Raw genomic sequence first — 24,211 nt, 5'->3', positions numbered from 1 at the left:
GAACTGATTCTTTTAGAGAAGTATTTTTGTCTTTTAAGGAGCTCCGGTCTGTTTGGTTGTTTTGGTGTAGGGGGTGGTGATATGGGAAGATAATTTACAATCTCAGTAGGCTCATTTCACATTCTGCGTTGTTAGGACCTCTTTTCCAACTCTGATGTCTTGGTTGGAAGGCCCAGGAAAAAGTTTTAGGGCTTCCAGCCTGCTCTGGACAGGGAGAAACTGAGGACCAGGCAACTCAGCCCAGCCTGGGCGACTGCCCTGTGGGTGGTGAGGAAGGAAAGCATCCTTTGGTGGGGAGGTTCTTTCAAGCCCGGAGGAGATTGCTATCACCAGAGCAGTCGGCTTCCCTCTCCTGGGTGTAATCTGACAATGTCTGCAGCGCTTTCTGCAGAAAGAAGCTAACAAAAGAAAAAGGCAAGGATGTTGTATTCACAGGCTGGGTGGAAACAAACATCAGACATCAGCAAAGGTTCTGCTTTGGTCTTATTCACCTTTGAGTTTCCTAGAGTCTAGCCCTGGGCTTGGCGCACACGCACACGCACACACACACACACATACACACACACACACGCTCTCTCTCTTAGCTCAACAGTATTTGTTGAATGAATGGCATATGTATTGCGCTAAAGTCTGCATTTGCCCACTGAACTTCAAAGCCAAGTTGAGCTTTACTCTTAGAAGTGCTGTATGCAGAACAGGGAACTATCGCCCCACTGCTGTTGACATTGCCCACACTTCACTAGCGTCCAAAGACACATCACCAAGAAAGTCTTTGAAAAGCTGGAGTGTGTCCTGAGATGAGCTACTGGTAGCATGAGAGGACCTGGAAGTGCACATTTAAGAAACTCTTGAGGGAATTAGTGCTACTTAGCCTGGGATGGGACAGGATATTGTCTTCATCTACTTGAAGTGCTGACACATGGAGAAGAGATTCACTTTTTTTTCCTGTTGTTCTAGAACCTAGATAGAAGGAAGACTGAGGCCAATGGACAAAGTTCCCTAGAGTCAAATTTCAGACCCATATAAGGAAAAGTTTTCTAAGGGTAAGAATTTTCCATCCATTAGAAGATGCTAATTCTTCATCTCTTGGGGGTTTTGTCCTAAGACCTTTCATCCTGGATGGGAAACTAGGTCAGATAACCTCTAAGATGTTGTACCCATCAAAAATTCTACAAGTCTACATTTTATAGATATCTACCTGATCATTATCTCTTACTCTGGTCATAATGCCACTTTGCATTCATTTGTAGGGATGGAGAGAACCCATCCCCAGATTTCAAAGCACTATGAATTGTTATGCCAACACAAATGACTGTTTATTTCTTCAGAAGTGCTGAGGTTGGAAGAGATCAAGGTATTTTCCAAGGTTGCTAAGCTGATGTTCAGGAGGACCAGGGTTTACACACCAATTGCAAGTCTGGAGCCTGTGCAGAGGCCTAAGAATTTCTCAAAAGAATTTTTCCTAGGTAGCAGAGATCATTTCCCCACTTCTCCTTCCTTTATACTGGGTCCTTTTACAGAATATAGTGTATACGACTTTTTGCATTACTCATATGATATGGAATCCAAGCTGGACTGGGAGAAACCCCATTCTGGATGAAGTTCCAGCCAACCTTCCAGGACTCAGAGTAGTGGAAAACAGACTACAAACATAGGTGCTCTTCATTATTCATGGATTCCATATTTGTTAATTAACCTACTTGCTAAAATTTATTTGCAACTCCCAAAACAATACTTGATGCACTTTTGCTGTCTTCATGGATGTGTGCAGAGCAGTGAGAAATTTCAGTTGCCCGATGTGCATGCTCCCAGATGAGGTGGAGCAAGGCAATGCTCTGCCCTCATGTTCCAGCTCCGATGCTGTAAGCAGGTGCCCTTATGGCACTATGTTTGGTGCCAGGTGTTTTTCATTTTTGTGCTTTTTGTTGTTTTTGCTGTTTGAAATGGCCCTGAGCATAGTGCTTGTGATGGTCAGGTTCATGTGTCAACTTGGACAGGTGACGGTGTTTGCTGGTGGAGCAAACACTGGCCTAACCATTACTGCAAGGACATTTGTGGCTGCTTAGTAGACCAGAAGGCTGGTTTGTTAAATCATCAGTCAACTGGCTGCAGCTGTGACTGATGACATCAACGAAGGGCATGTCTTCTACAAGAATGCAGTCAGCTGGATTTAATCCAACCAGTTGAAGACTTTTAAGCGAGACAGATAGAGGACCTTCACTTCTTCTTTGGCTGCCCAGTGAGGCATTTCCTGAGGAGTTCGTCAAAGTTGCCAGTTCGTTTCCTGAGGAGTTCATTGAACATCTTCATTGGAGTTGCCCGTTTGCTGCCTGCCCTACAGAATTTGGAATTGTGCAAACCCACAGTTGCATGAGACACTTTTATAAATCTTATATTTATAGATACTCTCATTGATTCTGTTTCCCTAGAGAACCCTAACTAATACAGTGCTGAAGTGCTGTTTAGTGTTCTTAAGCACAAGAAGGCTGTGATGTGCTTTATGAAGGAAATAAGTATTAGGCACACTTCATTCAGACCTGAGTTGGCTGTGAGTTCAATGTTAATGAATCAACCATATATATTAAATAAGGTGTTTTTAAACAGAAAGGCACATAAAACAAGGTTACGGATTGACTGGCTGACATAAATGTTGTGACCGGAGGCTTGCGAGGACCCAACCCTTCACTTTCCCTGGGAGCAATGATTCACACTCACTAATTCAATGTTTATGCTGACTTTATAGAGCATATCTACAGTGACTAACACAGAACAACTGTACCTCCAAGACTCACTTACAGGGGACACGTGTCTTGCCCATTGTTTGAAATTACATGATGTGAGTTTGGATTGAATACAAAGTCTTCCTTCCACTGCAGAAGCTGAGAAGTCCACACACTGCCCCAGCTTCTCTGTCACAATGACAAGGGTCTGTGTCCACTGCTGACCAGAGAGAGGTGCCTGCTCAGGGCTGAACTGGGCTCTGCTGTCACAGAGGCACAGGGGCCGTGCAGAATTCACTCCTAGTGATGGCAGCAGCTCCAGTCCCTTGGGACAGCAATGGTCATGGAACCTCGTTTTGGCCTCCAGTGCAGGGACAGAGGTGGCAGTGAGATGAGATGCCCATTCAGGGGTCAAAGGAGGGACAACGGTCTGACAACTCTCTGCAGCCATCCAGACCACAGGTTAGTTGTTCTCTTACTGATTGTCTCAGCACTTTTCAATTTCTTTTCTTTTCTCCTGGTGCCATCTGCCTAGACAAATTCTGCTCAACAGCTGTGTCCCACTTCCAGCCTTTCCTTTCTGATTTCTCTCAGCTAATGTGCTCTTTGCAGCTCTGCTGCACCATTCACAACTTCCAATAGATGAGGCTACTTTCAATTCATACTTGCCCTTAGAAACTTCTCTTTGGTCTATTGGAAAGGATGTGAGCTTTGGAGCCAGTCAGACCTAGATTCCAACTCCAATTTACTGGATATATGACCTTGGGAGTGTTATTTAAGCTCTTGAAGCCCCAATCCTCTCTCATCCACAATGGGCTAGGAAAAGAAGCTAAGAGCCCCAACTCTTTGGAGACTCCAATGAGCAAATGCAATGCATGGTAAGCACAGTTACCTGGTTCCAGCCCACGTAAGTGTGCACTCAGCGAGAGCTGTGTCCATCATTGGGGTCCACCTAACCAGTGACTTTGGGGTATGCAGTGGGATTTCTGTGAGACCAGCTCTGTTGGTGACTAAGGGAGATGATCTTCCCCAGGGGCCAGCAGGGTCACGTGTGGTCAGGTTCCAGGGATGTCATTCAGTTTAAGTTCTTTGGGGCCACCCAACATACTGTAGGCCCTGCTCAAATGTAGCCTTCAGAGGCTCCCTCTACTTGTGTCTAAGCACCTGGCTCCTTTTCCTCCCTGGTGATTCTGAAGCACAAGGGGAAGGAATGACAGCCCTGGGGAAGGTGTTTAAGTGAAGGAGAACGAGTCCCTCATTGATTGCTCCTGTGGGGTGGAAACCCCACCATCCTTTCCAGTTCCATTTCAAGCCCACCTCCTCTGAGCACCCCTGACCTTTCTCACTCTGGTTGCACCCAGCACCCAGCTCCGGGCCTTATGTGCAAAACTGCAGGGGCTCAGCGAAGCTCTGACCGCTGCCCCAGGCCCAGTTCCCTCACCTCTGCAGGCCCAAGCCAGGGTCCTTTATGACCGCCCAGTTGCTATGGAAACGGCCACCAGTAAAGCAATCTGGAGAGGTAGACAGGTGGGTTGGGCCCAGAGAGCTTTTTGTAATGTCTTGTTCTTTTGTTCTTTTTTTTTTTTTTTTTTTTTTTTAAGGAAAAGCACATCTGCTATTTATCACTGTTTCCATTCACCATATGCAGTCTCTGCTCCATATGTGAGTTTTAATTTAAAATTTCATTGGGGTCATTTTCAGCGGGCTGGTTCGGGAGCCTTTGAATAAGCCTGTGGAATCTGTGAGGTAAACAGAAGCTGGTGGGCCTGGGCTGGGAATGATTTAAAATTGGAAACTCGGGAGTCAGAGGAGTGGCTTTACACAGGCCTGTGTGGCCCTGGAGCCCTGAGCACTGATTTATGAGGTTGGTGAAAGCACATGAAGCCAAGGAGATATTTATAAATTCCTTCTCCAAGGCTGGATGGAATGTTCTCCTGAGCTACAGTCAAATCCCACCTTTTTTGGGAGGCATGAGGGGAGGTTGTTTAAATCCAATTATTCGGTGACTGAAAGGAAACGGGAAGGCTGGTCTGTTCCAGAGCCACTGCCTCAAAGCCTCTGTCACAGGGAAACACGGAGCACGGGGCGAGAAGGTGGGGAGGGAGCATTTTCTGCAGGCCTGGGGCCCTCTCTGACCTTCTCCTCTTCTTCATTCAGACCTGTGAAGATTTGTTGGCTGCTTCCCGGCATTCCAGCTTCCAGGCCCCCTGCCCTACTCAGCATGGCCCGGGGCCCACAGCTGGCTATTCTGGGACCCTATTTTGAAGTCAAGGCATCTGCCTTGGGGTCTGATAACAGGACAAAGTCTGTGGAGGCACTGGGCAGCCTGGGGAGGAGGAAGAGAAAAAGGGGAAAAAGTGGACGGAGAGGAGGCTGGAGGCAGCAGGGGCCCTGAGCTCACAGCTATTTTGTAACAGGACATGTGGCCCCAGGAACCTGTCACAGTGGCTGGTGGGCAGCTGCGGGGGTCCAGCCACCCACACCCTGGGAACCAGGAGCCACTGGCCAAGGCAGGCCCTGACTCCCCTGGAGGGCTCCCTCTGCAGAGGTGGGGAGAAAGAGACAGCACCAACCCATGGCGCTCACCTAGGCCAGGGCTCAGATCCCTCCTGGAAAAAAGAGAAAGGAAAAAAGACGCTAAAAAAAAAAATTATATTCTGGAATGTTAGGCCCAGGAGAGGGAAGGGGTACATTTGGCTTTTCTGTGCAGCCCTTGCAGCCTCAGGTTTCCCATCTCTAGGAAATAGAGACTCCTTTTCATCACCAGACAGCTCCTGAGGCGTCCCCAAGGGCCCTCTTCTGCCTGATAACTCGAGTTGGGATCCCAGGGCTGGAATGGACAGGAGGGTGGGGAGGCCGCGCTGTCCTGGGGGAGGGGAAAGGGGTCCCATGGCCCGGCTCTGCCTTCCCACTCCCAGCCCTGATCCCAGGGGCTGTCCCCAGGACACCCTACGGGAGGACGAGGGTCTCGGCATTTTACCGCTGAGAATCACTGGGTGAGGCCGTCCACAGCATCCTTGACTCCTGGCCCTGGCACGAGGAATTCTCCAGGGGAGACTCTTACAGCCTCAGAGCCTCAGCAGTGGGTGGCTCTGCTCTCAGGCTGCAGGACGACCACCTGCGTTGGCTTCATGGCCGGGAGCCTGGGCAGAAAAGAGGAAAAGAAACCTTGATCCCTCCTGCTGAAGCAGGGACAGCACCTAGGGCCTGGATGTCTGTGAAAGCTTCCTTTGGGCCCACAGCTTGAAAGGGATTAAATGAAACATGTCAAGCCAGGGGACTGCAAAACTGATCCACACACAGTCAGGAAAGCCCTGCAGCCGCCTCATTCCTGGCCTGTTTCTCTCCTTCCCCAGCACTGCAGGAGCATCTGAGGACACTGCCTGGCATCTGAATTGTGTTTGTCCCCAGCAGTGGTGTCGCTGTTCTTTTGGCGGGTGAGACTCTAACTCGTGAGTGGGACTCTAACTCACGCCTGAACCCCTGGAGTTGCCGGTTTGGCTCATCTGCTCACAGGACCCTGGGAAGGACTCCTCTGAGATCCCACCACTGGGCGTCCCTTCAGAAGGCAGGTTCCCAGATGGCACACGTGAGGCTGCTCCTGACCCTTTTCTGCCTGAGAATTTCCTTGGGCTATTTCCATAAGTGAAAGTGTCTTTCCAACTTCTCACAGTCTTAGAGTGGAAGGGACCCTTAAAAATAGTAGTAAGAGTAGCTGTCATTTAGTTAGCACCTACTACATGCCAGGTGTGCTAAGAATATTATCACTAACCTTTGCAAATGTTTGAAGAGGCACCATTTGTCCTCTGCAGGGCACGGTGGAGGCTAAGGGCATGGGAGGTAGCGCAACTGAGGGGCCAAGTGGACGGACTTGGTTGCCAATCCCAGCTCTGCCTCTTACCAGCTGTGTGACACTGGGCTTGTTTTCTGGGTCTCTTCTCAGGGGAGCTAATAGTCATGGACAACCACAGGGCAGTCAGCAGTTCTGAGTTAATTGCATGTCAATTCCTTGGAACAGGGCTGAGCCCACGGGAAGGACTGCAGAAGTGTCCAAGGACTGCAGAAGTGTCAGCTGTTATCCTGCAGGGGCTACGGGATCCCGGCACAGTCATCTGTGTTAAACTACTGCCAGCACTGGAGTCCGGCTCTTCCCAGCTTTGCAGCCCAGGTCCTTTGTTTTCCACGTGAGGAAATGTGGGTTGGGAGCAGGGTAGGGATGGTTGTGGAGTTAGGGAGAAAGGACTTGTCCAAAATCAGCCTGGGGACCATCTCTGAAGACTATTCTCTCCCCCTGGCCGCCCCACATCTGGTTTGCACCCCAGAAAACACCACCTTCTTTTTAAACCTAAATGACCCCTGACTAGACCCTCCAGCCTCTGAACTATCACCACCCTAGGAGAGTCCTGGGTGAGCCATCTCTCCCGGTTGTGTTTGCACCGCCACACTGAACCTGCAGTCAGGGCACTCCAGCCCCTGGCTTTACTTCTAACTATGGAGCATTTCACAACCACCAGTAGGAGAAATAAAAGTAACAGTCTTTTCCTAATTGTATCAACTTAAGAGTTTTAGGAGCTCAGGGTTTGAAGTCACTTTTCCCCACTTATTCATTTTATTTAAAATAAATATTCAAGATTTACCTTATTCAGACCTCTCATTTCACTACACCCACCGACACAAGATTTCATTACATTTTCAAAAGGCCCCAGTATGGACATTACTAGCCTCTTTGAACCCTGAACCTAACAAAGAATCATTTTCATCAGAATCAGAAAAAAAAAAAAAAAAAAGAAGGAAAAAAAAGAAAGAAACAAGATAGGAAAATGAACTTATTTATTCCCCTGCAGTTTCTCTCTCCCTTACATTCAAATTTCCCTCCATCCAGATTAATGCAAACACGTTACAAGTGACCCAGTTTTCCTCCCAATCAAAAGCTGAATCACAGAGATTTAGGGACGGAACCAGCGAGTGCCTTGTGGAGGGGAAGTGACGTTTTACATGAGGCCTGACTCCAGCTGTCAAAGTGTCCCTCACTTCCCCTCCCTACAGCGCTGATGTTTCTCCACCTCCCGGAGCCAAATGCTGGACGTGAACAGCAGGTGAACGGCGTCTTCAGCCAACGGGAGCCTCGGGCATGCGGGCCTGGCTGAGGCTGGCAGCTCTCCTGGTCATTTGTTCAGTGCCCTTTGGAGGCCAGGCCCCAAGAGCTCCAAGGTGCTGCCCTGCACACAACTTGACCACAGCAGAGTCAGCACAAGCTTTCCTGGTCCTTTTACTCACTGTGCATGCAGAGTAACACCACTTCTTTTGCCTTGGTGAGAAAGGCTTTTTGCTGATTGCTAGGGTTGGGAGCATTCCAAGCAAAAATATGGTGAGGGAGGGGTTGGCAGGAAGGAGGAAATAAAAGTGAGAGGAATAAAGGTGAACCAAATCAACTTGCCAGAGAAGAAACAGTGCCCGATGAAGCTGGAGGATGGGAGGAAGCAACGTGAGAACTGAGTTTTGGCAGCAGTGAGAGATAGATACTTCCCGGGCAAGTGCAAAGCCAAGCGACAGCATTTGTGTGGGCCATCCCGGCTGCCTTATTTGGATTCCAGAACCTGGAGAAACTCCTCGTAGTTCACTTGCCCATCTCCATCCACGTTGGCCACCTGGATCATCTCATCCACCTCCTCGACACTCAGCTTCTATCCCAGCTTGGTCAACATGGACCTCAGCTCCGCTGTGCAGACAGAGCCATCGCCATTCCTGTCTAGCACACGGAAGGCCTCCAGTACCTCCTTCTCACTGGCTGTGTCCTTCATCTTCTTGGCCAGTATTCCCAGGAACACGGGGAAGTCCTCGGTGCCGTTGCCATCAGACTCAATCCGGTGGGCCATCTCCTGGAGCTCGGCCTTCATGGATCTCTGTCCCAGGGAGTGCAGGACGGTGCCCAGCTCCTGGGTGGTGATGGTGCCGTCCTCATCCTTGACAAAGAGCGTGAAGGCCTCCTTGAACTCGGCGATCTGCTCCTCCGTCACCTGCTCCGCCATGCTGGGTGGGGTGGGGAGGGTGCCGGCAGGGTGCCCGTTGCCGGGTCCTTGTGCCCGAGCCCGGGACGACCGCTCAGCACCTGGCTGCAGCTGCGCTCCTCCCCCGGACCTGGAAGGAGAGGTGGAGACCCCGGTGGGTGGGCTGCTCTCTGGCTTTCCTGCCCTGGCAGGTCTGGCGGGGATTGGGTGCCCTGGTTAGACAGGAGTCCAGAAGCAGGACCCAGGGCTGTCTGCTTGTTGAGCCAACGCCGACCTTTCCCCGAGTGAAAGGCACTTGGGTTTCCACCCTGACAGCAAACAGAGCCGTGAGGAACCAGCTGGAATAATGCCTTCGACTCTGGGTGCGGTGGACAATACTTAGGGACATTGAGGTCGGGATTTACCTCCTCAAATTTCCCCTTTTCCCTCCTTCCTCCTCAATCTCCTGCCTGTCCCCCAACCTCCCTTCCTTCACTCAATAAAACAACCCTTCCCGCGTCCTTCCTCCCCTTCGGTTGAGGTTTTATGTTTTGTGTGTGTGTGTGTGTTTTTGTTTGTTTGTTTTGTTTTTTCCCCTCAAGGTGAAAAGAAACAGTTGTGTAACCCGAAAGGAACTTCCTTTCCTGGTCTTTGGTATCCACAGCCTTAGGCCCCTTGAGAGGGTTTTCAAAGAAGGAAAAAAATATACATTTTTTTTCACATGGAAGCGGCATGTTTCCTGGTCTTCAGAATAAACATGAAAGGAGAAGGATTTCCTCCAGCCCATTCATTCATTCACTCTCACTCATTCATTCACAAATATTTACTGAGGAACTACTAAGCGCAGGCACTTTTCCAGGAGCTGGGAACACGGCTGGGAGCAAGACAGACGTCGCTTTGTCCTCAGGAATCTGCTGTTCCACTGGAATAACTAAGAAATCCCAAAGACATAATCATAGATTTTTGATAAATGTTAAAAGGAAATACAAGGGACGCTGAAGGAGAGAACGTGGGGAGGCCGCCTTCAGGGCTGTGGTGGATCTCAGCAGCGGTGCGTCTTGAGGGTGACCTGAAGGAGGAGGAGGGGCGGCCATGGTTCGGAGATGGGAGGGAGCCAGGGCAGGGCAGGTGGGAGGGGGCGTGGCAGGGGGTCCCGAGAGGGGAGGGGGAGGCAGGGAGGCCCCCAGGACAGAGCAAGGAATGCAAATGCACTTCTCCCAGCAGTGGGAACCCCTGGATCTTTCAAGCAAGGGCAGGTCTGAGCTGTGGCTGAGCTCCCTGCCTGGGGTGAAGCCAGACCCCAAGCAGGGAGAATCTTTAAGGGGACACCCTCAAGAAGGAAGATTCACCCAGCACCCAGACTCATGCTTCTCCAGAGAAGCCTGGAGGATTTACACCCTCAGAGTAAGAAGAAGTTGCTTTCCCTGTGGGAATCCAAGAAACCCCAAACTGGGAGAGAACCAGGAGCCCACATGTTATTGATTTGTTGGGGAGGTTGTGGGGGAGGAGTAAAGGGTATGCACGGGAGATTCATTTTCTTTATATAGGGATCTAGATTCCCTGTGGAAAGAATATGATGGGAGAAGAGCTTGAGATACATTTTTTCCCTTCTCTGAATTTTCCCACTTTTCCAACTCAAGTGGCAACAACTCTGGGCCTCTTTGTCTGAAGGGGGTGTGTGGTAAGGGAGTGTCTTAGTTTCCTGGATGGTGAAACAAATGCCATACAATGGATTAGCCTAAACAGAAGCTCCCCATTTTGAGACTAGGAGGAATCCAGAGTACAGCTAGCGAGGAGGGGCTTGTCCCTGAGGCCTGCGGGGTCCTGGGCTGGCTGCCGGGGATCTTGGGTCCTTGGCTTTCCTGTCACATGGCAATGCACATGGCAGCATCTTCTCATTTATTCTCTGGGTTCCAATGACTTCTGCTTCTCCCCATGGCTGTTTCTCTGCCTGAGCTTCGTTCTGCCTGCAATGGAGTCCAGTAATCTGGATTACAGCACAATCTGATTCTGTTGGCCACACCTTAACTGAGGGAACATCCTCAGGAGATCCCTACAATGGATCCACACCAACAGGGATGGATCAAGATTAAGAACCTGTTTTCTGGGGGACAAAATTCATTCCACAACTAGGTTACAATAGATGTAATCTGCGAAACAATTTCCTTCCTGCTCTCAGGCTCCCCAAGCTTAGGCCCTGAGGGTCTGGGCAGGAGAAGGGGCAGGGGTGCCCTGCTCAGGAGGAGGAGGAAGGCTGGAGAACCTGCCTCTACCTGCTCCCTGCCCCCCGTAGAGGGTTTTCCCTGAGAGGAGAGGTTTGGGGATCCCAGGGCAGCAGGACCGCTGGGCAGCCATACTCAGCGAGGGGCAGCCCGGGAAAGATTCCTGCAGCCCAGGGGTTGCAGCGTGGAAGAAGCAAGGGGGGCCCAGGACTCTTGAAGTCACTTTGTAAACCACTGCTCTGTGGCCAGAGGCTCCCTTCTCTCCTCCCACCCCCGATTCATCAGAATTCCGACACAGCCAGGGGGTGATGGGGAGGAGGTGCTGGCCTGGAATCCCTGAGGTTAAGTTTTCCTGGCAGACTGGTAGAAGAGGGGCTAAAAAGCAAAGGAAAAAAGAAAGCAGATTTATAGGTAATCCTGAGGCTTGATTTCTTGTACATCTGTGTTTGTGGGTCAAGAGTCATCCCCTCTCTGTGGGTTACAGCTGGGTCCACCGTGGGCTTTGGGGACATGTGGCTTTGCTTGGGGCAGCTCCAGCACCTGTCAAATATTCTGGTCTCTCTTTTGAGGATGGACAAACCTGGCAATGCCTACACACAGGGCTTGGCCAGGGTCAGCGAGTGGGAACTTCAGCTAGAAATGAAGGCCACATTTTCCCCCAATCTTAGGACGTGGGGATCTGTCTGTCACCTCCTGAGGGTGGCTCTTGACTGTGCATTGGAGCCCGATGCCCACGCATTAGAATTATGGTCCCAAAAGCTCTTAAAAATATTTAAAGACCTCCAATCTAATCATTCAATACCTTGTTTTTTATCCATACCAAGACATAATATGCAGTCTTTAAAATGATGATGTAGATAAGGAAAGATGTTCATGATGAAGTATGTTTAGAAATAGGGCATAAAACTGTGTGTATGAAACCATTGCATTTATTTAAAAATTTGTTTATATATGTGTGTGGACATATATGTACACAGATGTACATGCACAGACATTTTCACAAAGGAAAACCTGGAGTACCAGACTGTTAACAGTAAAAACCTTGGGTGGTGGGAATATAGATGCTTTTAATATTCTAATAAATTCAGTGTATTTGCACAATTTCTAATTTTTACACTATGTATTGTTTTTATCATCGGGGAAATGAATGAAGATTTAAGAAATATTGAGATAGAATATGTTCTGTGCCTTACTGACATTCAGTATTTCGTCTCTTCAACTGAGGCCAATGAAGAATACACAGGACCTTGTAATACAGTCAGCTTTCCATCTCTCAGGGACTTAAGACTATGGGGAGCAGAAGTTCTCGTGTATAGAAGAGCATAGTAATTAATAAGCCATGATCCCCACCCCCACCACATTGACCTCTGGAACAACTGTCTTAAAAGAGACGGCCGGGCGTTTCTTCTTCTCCCGACTTCCTTATCTTGCTCCTGGAGGCAAGCACTGTAATTACTCATGAAGTGGTACCAGGGCAGGGCAGGAGGCAGAGGAGAACCAGCCGGGCATGAGCCTTCTGGAGAACCGAGGGTGGCCTCGCAGGAGATCTCCTTTCTGAAGCACCGTGTCGCTGGACACACTTCTGCACCACTCAGGAATGCGCTCGTTCCTCTGCCCACTCCACCCACAGCTGGGATAAGGGCGACAGGGGTCTGCTCAGCGACTCCATCTACTCCTAAGGGCGTTCTTTAAAAGGTTACACTGAACACTCAGCAAGGATTTTAAGCACAGGTACCGAGTACACAGTGTCTCATGGAGGACAGCGTGGCGATGGGCCATGTTATAACAGTTTGTTGATTAGAAAACTGTGACAGAGGGGATGTTTTTTGCTTCGGGGGCTTTTGCAATTCTCTCCTTGCAGCCTCTCACCCCAGTGCACTGATTCTTTTCCCTACAGAATGTTCTTTTTGGACTCGGGACCCTTTCAAGCACATACAAATCATTGAGGACTCCAAAGGGCTTTTGTTTATGTAGCATATAAAACTGAGCAATGTGAAAAATATTTATACCTTTTAAGAAAATAACAGCTCATACTAACATATGTAGCATTTTTTTAATGAAAAATAACCTATATTTTCCAAAACAAAAATTAAGGAGAAATGTGGCATTCTAAACAACAGTTTGGCAATCATTTTTAATATCTGGCACACATAGGTTGAAATTAATAAGTTTTATTTAAAAACAAAGGAGAAGTGATGACTTCAGAAGCCAGAAGAGAGAACTTTTAACTCTACTTCAGCCACCCAGCTTCTCGTGGGGAAGTCATTGGAAACCTTCATTGGCGTTGCCAACTTGCCAGCTGCCCTACAGAATTTGCACTTGTGCATGCCCACAGTTGCATGAGATAGTTTTACTAAATCTCATAATATTTATAGATATGTTCCCTAGAGAACCATGACTAATAGAGCTTTGGTATTGGGAATTGTTCTTGAGAAGCAGATCTGAGTTTTTGCAATTGGTTCTCTACTTTGATTAGATTTGATGGCACTAAAGACCCTATTTCCCATAATCAGGATGGCACTGAGTGTCCATGATGTGAGTTGGCAATGGAGATACATAAAAGGTCACCATTGGATACTGCTACTCATGCACTTGTAAGAAGCAAGTCTGTGGGTAAGTGCTTTTGACACCTTAACAGAGTTTTGTGGAGTTAAAAGGTATAATGGTGTTGGCTGGTTGTTCTTAAATACACAGGATACAGTTATAAAAGAAAGTGATGAGCTGAATTTTTCAAATTTGCAACTTAACTGCTGAATGAAAGATGTAAAAGTTTCTATGTGTGCCCTGAAAGAAAATCTGAATGAAAGATGTAAAAGTTTCTACCTGTGCCCTGAAAGAAAAATCTTATTTCCTCTACTTGCAGGCTTGAATCTCTGAAACCAGACCCAGCATTTCATTGTGCCAGTGGCAAAGTCACAACGTAAACTAAATTCCCAACCTTGCAGGGTGTCTGCTGTTAAAGTGAAGGCATTGATTGGAAAGGAATGTGATCCTGAAAATTGGAATGGGGACATATGGGTAGATAATGATGGCAGTGGGGACAATTAAACCCTAGATTCTGCTGAGTCTTTGCCAGATAAACCTTTGATGATCTCCCCTGAGGAAACAGCCACTGGACCTCCAGCGTGCCCTGAAGAGAGACAGCTTGGAGACTTCTAGTCTGCCCTGAGGAATCTGCCATCCAAACTCCACCTGAAGAGATTAACCCTATAGTGCCTGATAAACCTGTAAACAAATCTCCTGAGGAAAGAGCCCTCACTTCTCTATCTGAAAAGATTAATCTTGTTTCACCAGATAAAACTGCAAGAGAATGCCCCGGAAGTCCCAACAGGCACCAAAAGGTGAGTTCAGTGTGACCCATGAGGATGTGCGCTATATTCCAAAAGAACTGCATGAGTTCTCAAATTTATATAGAGAGAAATCAGGGGAATATGCGTGGGAATGGATATTAAGGGTGTGGAATGGTAGAAGGAATATATAGTTGGATCAGGTTGAGATTTTGACATAGGTCCACTAAACGGAGATTCTGGATGCAGTGTTATAACTTGAGGGGTTAGAAAGGGCTCTTGCATTTTCTTTGGGTGGTTGGCTGAAACATGGATGAAAAGGTGGCTGACATTACGTGAGGTTGAAATGCCAGAACTGCCCTGGTATAATGTAGAGGAGGGGATCCAAAGGCTTAGAGAGATTGGAACGTTAGAGTGGATTTACCATGTAAGACCTGCTTACTCACCCAGGAATGTCCTGAGGACAGACCTTTCACCAGGTGCATGAGGAATAAATTTGTGAGATTAACTCCATCATCTCTGATAAATTCTGTAGTCGTCCTCTCTAGGTCAGATATTAGTATGGGAGTTGCTGTCACTGAACTGGAATCCTTAAACACAATGGGGATGATCAGATCCCAAGTTTGCAGAAACCACATGGCAGCACTTAATTGCCAAAGACAAGGTGGGCATGGCTACCAAGATACACAACAGACTCAAAGCAGTAATCAGAATAGTCTCTCTTGCAGAGACCTGTGGTGTTGGCTAATAAATCATGGGGTACCTAGAAGTCAAATAGATGGACAGTCTACTGAATTATGACTTGACCTGTATAGGCAGAAGAGTTTTGGGTCGAGTGAACAAAAGTCTAACTTGAATTACAGAAAGACAGAGTCATAGTCCCTTGAATGACAGAAAGGCTGGGTCTCCTTGGGGAAGGACCCTGTTACAGTACAAAAATTTACACTGTTTCTTCCTTCCCCAAGGAGACCTACAGCCTTTTACCAAGTAACTATTCAATGGGGAAAAGGAAATCATCAGATATTTTGGAGATTATTAGACACTGGCTCAGAAGTGACATTAGTTCCAGGTGATCCAAAATGTCACTGTGGTCTACCAGTCAGAGCAGGGGCTTATGGAGGTCAGCAGAAAGAGTTTTAGCTCAGGTCCATCTTACAGTGCATCCTCTGGATCCCTGGACCCATTCTGGGCTTATTTCCCCAGTTTCACAATGCATAATTGGAATAGACATACTCAGCAACTGTCAGAATCCCCACACTGGTTCCCTGACTTGTGGAGTGAGGGCTATTGTGGAAGGAAGGGCCACATGGATACCATTAGAACTGCCCCTATCAAGCAAAATAGTAAATGACTAGCAATATCAAGATTCCTGGTGGCATTTCAGACATTAATTCGTTCTAAGGACTTGAATGATGCAGGGGTGGTGATTCCCATCATATCCTCATTCAACTCTGTTTGGCCTATGCAGAAAACAGATGGGTCTTGGAGAATTATAGTGGATTTTTGTGAACTTAACCCCAACTGCAGCTGCTGTTCCTGTTATGGTATCATTACTTGAGCAAATCAACACATTCCCTTGTACCTGGTATGCAGCTATTGATATGGAAATGCTTTCTTCCCAATTGTTGTTAATAAGGACCACCAGAAACAGTTTGCATTCAGCTGGCAAGGCCAGCAGTATACCTTCACTGTCCTACCTCAGTGGTATATCAACTCTCCAGCCCTATGTCATAATCTTGTCTGCAGGATCTTGCTTGTTTTTCCCTTTCACAAGACATCACACTGGCCCATTATATTGATGATATCATGTTGATGGGACCTAGTGAGCAAGAAGTAGCAACTACTCTAGAATTACTATTCATTGGGGAAAAGGAAATCATCAGATATTTTGGAGATTATTAAACACTGGCTCAGAAGTGACATTAGTATGTCAGAGGATGGGAGATAATTCCAATAAAAATACAGGGGCTTACTACCTCAGTAAAATTTCTATGTGTCCCCTGGTGCAGGGCATGTCAAGATATTCCTTTTAAGGTGAAAGATAAGCTGTTGCATCTGGCCCCTTCTATGAGTAAAAAGAGAAGTACAACGCCTAGTTGGCCTCTTTGGATTTTGGAGACAGCATATTCCTCATTTGGCTGTGCTAGTCCGGCCCATTTACTGAGTGACCAGAAAAGCTGCTAGTTTTGAGTGGGGACTGGAAGAAGATGAGGCTCTGCAACAGGTCCAGGCTGCTGTGCAAGCTGCTCTGCCTCTTGGACCATATGATCCAGCTGAGCCAATGGTGCTGGAAGTGTCAGTGGCAAATAGAGATGCTGTTTGGAGCCTTTGGCAGGCTTCTGTAGGAGAATCACAACGCAGGCCCTTAGGATTTTAGAGTAAAGCCTTACAGTCTTCTGCAGATAACTACTCTCCTTTTGAGAAACAGCTTTTGGCTTGCTACTGGGCCTTTTTAGAGACTGAATGTTTAACCATGGCCACCAAGAGACCTGAGTTGTCTATCATGGGCTGGATGTTGTCTGACCCACCAAGCCATAAAGTTGGGCATGCAGAACAGTACTGCGTCATAAAATGAAAATAGTATATACAAGACAGGGCTTGGGTGGGAGAAGGTACAAGTAAGTTACATGACAAAGTGGCCCAAATGCCCATGGCCCCCACTTCTGCCACATTTCCTTCTCTTTCCCAGCCCTGAACTTTGGCCTCTTAGGGAGTTCCCTACAATCAGTCGACTGAGGAAGAGAAAACTTGGTCCTGGTGTACAGCTGGTTCTGCATGATATGCAGGCACCACCTGAAGGTGGGCAACTACTGCACTGCAGCCCCTTTCTGGGATGTCCCTGAAGGAAAATGGTGAAGGGAGATCCTCCCAGTGGGTGGAACTTCGAGCAATGCACCTGTTTGCTCATTTTGCTTGGAAGGAGAACTGGCCTGAGGTGTGTTTGTATACTGATTCACGAGCTGTTGCTCGTGGTTGGCTGGATGTCAGTTAGTTTGAAAGAACATGTTTGTAAGATTGGTTACAAAGATGTCTGGATAAGGCGTATGTGGATAGACCTTTCTGAGAACAAAAAACATGCAGATATTTGTGTCCCATGTGAATACTCACCAGAAGGTGAATTCAGCAAAGGAGAATTTTAATAATCAAGTGGAGAAGTTGACCTGCTGTGGATACAAGACAGCCTGTTACCCCACCTACTCCAGTCATTGCCCAATGAGCTCATAAAAAAAGTGGTCATGGTGGTAGGAATGGCAGTTAGGCATGGGCTCAGCAACATGGGCTTCCATTCACCAAGGCTGACCTGGCCACAGCCACTGCTGAGTGCCCAATCTGCCAGCAGCAGAGACCCAAACTCAATTGCTGATATGGCGCCATTCCCTGAGGTGATCAGCTGCTACCTAGTGGCACATTGATTGCATTGGACCACTTCCATTGTGCAAGGGACACATACTTCAGATATAGGTTTGCCTCCCCTGCATGCGATGCTTCTGCCAAAACCACCATCTGTGGATTTATGGAATATCTTGTCTACCATCACATGTTCCACACAACATTGCTTCCGTTCAGGGAACCCACTTAACAGCAAATGAAATGAGGGAATGAATGGGCATATGCTCATGGAATTCTCTGGCCTTACCATGTTCCACATCATCTAGAGGAATGGTTGATACAACGGTTGATAGAACAGTGGAATGACCTTTTGTTTTTTTTCCCCAATGGTGTTTCCAAAGTACAGGTATCAATTGGCTAAGCATAGACACCTGGGTAAATTCAGCTTGAGAACCATGGGAAGCACTTAACTATTTGGAAAATGGTGGGGATTTTAGTGATACTGACCATAGGTTACAAAAGTCAAGTAGCAGGAAAAGGGAATATGAAGAGTCTGCCATGTTTTTCCTACAGACAAGAGGATACCAAGAGGTTTTTGTCTATTTGTTTGTTTTTAAATCATTGTACTGAGATAATAAGCTGGCAGTATGGAATATGAAGTACAATGATGATTAGGGAGGAGACCTTTTCAGTCTTTTTAAGGCCACTGAAGGGTCCTTAACTAAGATAGCTGAATTAGGGATGGATATATGAGGTATGGTTCTATAGTTAGTGTTAAGGATATCAGAGAATAAGGATGGAAGACTCTAGGTTTAACAGTAAGAATTATAGATTTGGAGCAGAGTGGATGGTAGTTCAATTGATGAGTCTTAAAGATAAGAACTAGAGAATATACTTTTGAAGATAGGTAGTAAATTGTTTTAGAGTTGGTAATAAGACTGTGTGTTTTTTTCAGGTTGGATGTGTTTAAAAAAAACAATTATCTGCTCAGGACTCTGAAGACAAGCTTGGTATAGAGTTGTGGTTCTGAATTTCATCAGTTTCAAAAAATGTGGTATAATCTATGGATCTCTACATCAAAGAGAATACACAAACATGTGAACACCAAAAGTGGCCTACAATCCCAATGATGTTTAACTGTTTGAAATCATGATGATAGAACAGATTGCCCAAAGAAATATTTTGAGAATGAATAGGATATGGACTATATTCCCATACTTTTTTTTTTCCAGAGGAACTGCCCTGCAGATGGTTTCTGTAAAAGTAGGTATTAATTTACCAGGTATTCTTATTTTGCCCTTAATTGACTACAAAGTGCCCCAGAGTGTGAACCAATTAACTGTGGTGGATGAACTGAATGGCCAGGTAAATTCAGGAGTGTAGTTGCCATCTTGGGTCAGAAATGATGGACCGTGTGCCAACCAGTAAGGGAAGAGGTGGAGAGAGAGAGAGAGAGAGAGAGAGAGAGAGAGAGAGAGAGAGAGAGAGAGAGAGAGAGAGAGAGAGAGAGAGAGAGAGAGAAGATATACAGAAGTAGAGATCCCAATTTTGCTAGATGCAGTACTCATGAAGCTTAACTCTCCTTCCTGCTTCTGAGTGTATTGAAATCTCTCTGTGTGGTCATAAATTATTCTATTGCTTGAATTATTTTGGTCAATTTCTGTACCTTGCAACTAAAGGGATAAGCTACATCAAAATGTATGACTATGGAACGGCCTGTTGATGACTCAATTATGGCGCCAACTAGGTGGCAATACCTTGCAGGGCTGGGGCAGTGTTCTCCAGGAGGCTGTGTATGCTCTGAATCAGCATCCACTCTATAGTGCTGTTTCTCCCATAGCCAGGATTCACGGGTCCAGGAATCAAGGGGTGGAAAGTGGAAATGTAAGTGGCACCACTCACTATCGCCCCTATTGATCCATGAGAAAAATTTTTGCTTCCTGTCCCTGCAGCCTTAAGCTCTGCTGGTCTACAAGTCTTAGTTCCAAAAGGAGGTGTGCTTCCACTAGGAACCACATCAATAATTCCATTGAACCGGAAGTTAAGACTGCCACCTGGCCACTTTGGGCTTCTTATGCCTCTGAACCAACAGGCAAGGAAGGGGATTACTGTACTGGCTGGGGTGACTGATCCTCACTATCAAGGGGAAATAGCACTGTAACTATACAATGAAGGTAAAGAAAATTTTTCTTGGAATACGGGAGATCCCCTAGGGCATCTCTTAGTACTACCATGCCCTGTGATTAAATTCAATGGAAAACTGCAACAACCCAATCCAGGCAGGCATACTAATGGCCCAGAAACTTCAGGAATGAATGTTTGGGTCACCCCACCAGGCAAAGAACCACGGCCAGCTGAAGTGCTTGCTGAGGGTAAAGGGAACATGGAATGGGTAGTGGAAGAAGGTAGTGATAAATATGAACCATGACGACATGACGGTTACAGAAACAAAGACGGTAATGGTTATAATTTTTTCTTTCTTGGTTTGTTATGAGTACTTTTGTATATGTACATGAAACAAACATCTTTGTTTTCTTCTCTATCTTATCTCATCATATGACATAAGTTGTAGTGTTCATGTTATATAGTATTTAAATAATAGGATATCAAGTTTAATATTGAATATTACCTAAGGACTTACACCCTATTCTGGAGAGATTTAGTGTTTCCTGTTGTTTGTAGGACAGTTGAGTATTGTTAGGCAAAAAAAAAATGTTATTATTTTTATTTAGAGATGGAGTATGATTTAAGGTGATGGATATAGCTGCCGACTTGACAAGGGTGGACTGTGATGGTTAGGTTCATGTTTCAACTTGACCAGGTGATGGTACCCAGTTGTCTGGTAAAGCAAGCACTGGCCTTACTGTTACTGTGGCGACATTTTGTGAGCATAGATCATGAGTAAGTTGATTGCTTTTATGGCTGATTACATCTATAGTCACTCAGGAAAGTTTCTTCAGCAATGACAGATGTTTCATCCAATCAGTTGAAGTTTTTAAAAGGAGAAGTGATGACTTCAGCAGTCAGAAGAGATAATTTTCATCTCCATTTCAGCCAGCCAGCTTCTCCTGGGGAATTCATAGAAAACTTCATCAGAGTTGCCAGCTTCCAACCTGCCCTATGGAATTTGGACTCGTGCATCCCCACAGTTGCATGAGACACTTTTATGTAATCTCATCATATTTACAGATATCTCCTGTTGGTTCTGTTTCTCTACAGAACCCTGACTAATACATCTCCCTTCTTTCACTCTAATTCTTTACCATATTTTCTTCTTTCCTCATCCACCTAGCTCTACTTGCATCTCTACGTGCTTGCCCATGGCATGTCCTCTTCCTAAGTGAAGAGGAAAAACCCAGAACTTCGTACATGTAAATTCCCTCATTCCTTCCCCAACTGCTATTGCCTTTGTCCTTCTTCACCGTATTCCCTTGGGCCACATCACACCCTGCCCTCCTCCCCTTCCACTTCTTGAACAACAGCCACATTACTAGCCACATTTATCTTTGCCTGAAACATCAAATTTGGCCTCTACTTAGCATGTAATTCTCAGTCTTGGGTGAGATTCTTTTGATAATCTTCATATTCCTTTGGAGATGAGCTCAGGGGTTGTCTGTTCTCATCATTTTACACTCTCAGAGTTGGGACTGGACTTCAAGACTCTTTATTCCCAATGGAACACTCAATCCATGCACTCGAATGTCCCAGAGGTCACCAGTATCATAAGTCATCCTACCTAGTCTTAGGTCTCTGCCTCTACTCTACTGAGCACTCTTCTGCGGTGCAAAGCCCTCCACTCCTCTTTACCCAATTTCACTCAGCTTATTCATCCCAAGAAATCTGAATTCTATCCCAGCTCAGCCTCTACCCTATTCATGTGATGTTGATCAACAGATGTTTATCAAATGTCTATCACAGCCAGGGACAGTGCTAGACTCCAGAGAATATCCAATGAACAAGACACTCTCCCTGTCTTCAAGGAACTTTGAGGTTGATGAGAGATTCCCTTTGCACCCCAGCCTCTTCACCAGGAAATGAGAGATGGGCTCTCCTGGGCCCTGAGTTCCTGTTCTGCATGGACAACCTATCCTTGGCAGCAGAAAGAGGATGTGACTTCTACTAGGCCCCTTTTGCCATCCACTATGTAATTGTATAATCCTGGGTAGATGCTTAAATTCAATGAGTTGCAAAATATTGTTATCTATAAAATGAAGGGGTCCAACTATATGGTAGCTTCAAAATTTCTTTAACAACGGAACCCATTTTTTGAATGAAATTCTTTTTCACTAGTATAGTAAAATAATCATTAACATTTATTGACCTCTTACTATGTTCCAGACTCTCTTCTGAGTCTTTTCATGAATTAATTCATATTGCCCTATGAGCTAAGGATTATTATTGTGCCCATTTTACAGACGAGTCGATCAATACATATGAAAGTAGTTAAAAGCAGAGCTGTACTGGTTGTGGGGGTGGAGAAAGCAGCTCAGTCAACCTGGGCTCCTGCCCATCACCTTCCTCTTGCCCCTACCTCCCACCCTATGCAGCTGTTGAGGGATCTCTGCAGAACCCAAGGGGTTCAAAGAACACAGTTGAAAACTACTGGTGTAAATGACCTTTAAGTTTGTCTCAGGTAAAATGGAGCTGCACTTTCCCTAACCTCTTAGCCTCCTTAAAAGTACTCATGCAGGTTCTGATCTCCCTCCCTAAATTCTTTTGCTTCCTCCACACCTCATGTGCTCACCAGCAGGCACACGTGTTCATGTACGGTTGAACCACGTGGGCATGCACACACACACACACACACACACACACACACACACACACACACACACACCACCTTCTTCTTCTTCTTCCCCTACTAAATGCTAAGGTTGTCATCATAATCATAAACTTCAAAGACTTGGAACTTACAACAAAAGCTTTTCCTCCCTCTTAGTAAGTTCCATATCCCTCAGGGAAGGCCAACTTGTTCTTTTGAAGATAATTTACAAGCCCCTTTGGTTATGGGGCTTAAAGTGACAGACTACTGTATTTAGTCAATCATCAAAAAAATCTTTGGAATAAGATTTGTAGGCATGTAGCTCTACCTCCTTAGTAGCATCACCCCATTTACTATTTTCTGTTTACCAATTTTTAAAAAAATATCAAGCTTGAAAGGCCAGTAGACTGTACAAATGGAGCCCCTCAGAACCAGCAACTTTTCTTCCTCCTCTGCCTTCCTCCAGCATTCCCTCAACCTTCCCCTTCTGCTCCCCAACCCCACTCCAGAGGCCTCTCACCTGCCACCTCCTCCCATTGCCCCACAATACAGGAGGAGGCAGTGAGTGAGCTCACGACAAGTGCTTGAGAAAAGTTACCAATTCCCAGCATGTTTCATAAGAAGCAGCCATTTTCCCAGAGAGGCGGGGAGTCCAAAAACAGATTTTTACTTGTTTGACTGCTTTTATTATGAAACTTATTACTGACTTGCTTTTGTTTAGGATGATAATGTAATCTTGATTTAATCAAGCTTGCTCTCGGGAATTAAACACAGGTCTCCTGTATGTCCCTTATGTCGCCATTTGCATAAATGCATTAATTTAGGTGCTTAGAGAAATTTAAGGAGCTGACTTCAGCAGTTGAGGAGGCTAAAGCACTTCATCGTATTGAAAAGGCAGCCTCAGCACAGGGTGGGGCACCCTGGAGGCTGACCTCATAAACCAACAGCCTGGTGAAAAAATGGAATCTGACACCAACCGAAGAAGACCCAGGGAATCCTCAAAGCGGTCCAGTTGTTTGGCTTCCTCAGCACTTCCTTCTGCAGGTGAGGCCCCAAATCACAAAGTGAACCATCCCTCCACTTTATGACCAAGCAAGAGGCAACATGCAGTGGCTTTGTGAGTACTAGGAAAGGCATTGCCATGTCAACCACATAAATGGTGAGCTATCTGGTTATCAGATTTTGATTAAACTAATTACAGTTCTGATCCAGAACAATTATCTCCTCCCTGAACTTAAACTCCAACCCAGCCCAAGGCTGAATCTTGATGATTCACTCAAGACTGACCAAAAGTTGTTCCAAGAGTAGGGTCATGTCCCTAATCTAGAGCAGTCTTCAGTACGGGCTCAGCTGCAAGAAAGTAGAAAGGAGGGTCCAGACCCCCAGTGTTTGTGAAGATCCCCTCCTAGCCATGAAGATCACTAAGCAAGTGTTATCTTTACCCATGGTCAATATAAATTGTAACATAAGGCAAGAAACTTTTTTATCAGGTCAACCTTGGCCTTGGAAAGGAAGAAGCAGCAGAAGTAGCTGGTCAATACCATGTGATCATCAAAAATGCCATTTTTATCCATATGTATGTTTGGTCTACATTTTCAGTATCTCATCATTGTGTCTTCTACTTGTTGGTCTGTATCACTGTTGCTGCAAATTAGACCATGAACTGGAAAGAACCAAGTGCGACAACTCTAGCTGTGTACCCTCTGCAAGTTCAGGCATATATGGTCATTTCTGGAAGACTTGCAGGGAGGTCCTGATGGCAAGTCACTGATAGGAATTTTTGAGGTAGAGAGCAAAGACTCCGAAGTGTCTCAGGCTATAGACCAACTATGCTGGTTTGGATCTGTTATGTACCCCAGAAAAGACCATGTTCTTTTAATCCAATCTTGTGGGGGCAGACCTA

At 46.2% G+C, this 24,211-nt stretch overlaps 1 pseudogene; it reads right to left on the bottom strand.

Annotated features, from left to right (window-relative positions):
- Positions 1-8,099: 8,099 nt before the first annotated feature.
- Positions 8,100-8,749, bottom strand: LOC119542394 (annotated as a pseudogene).
- Positions 8,750-24,211: the final 15,462 nt, after the last annotated feature.

This window comes from Choloepus didactylus, chromosome 8 (assembly GCF_015220235.1).
Source record: "Choloepus didactylus isolate mChoDid1 chromosome 8, mChoDid1.pri, whole genome shotgun sequence".
NCBI classification, from domain to species: Eukaryota; Metazoa; Chordata; class Mammalia; order Pilosa; family Megalonychidae; genus Choloepus; species Choloepus didactylus.
The sequence above is the reverse complement of the archived record's forward strand: the minus strand, read 5'-3'. Positions and strand labels throughout refer to the sequence as shown.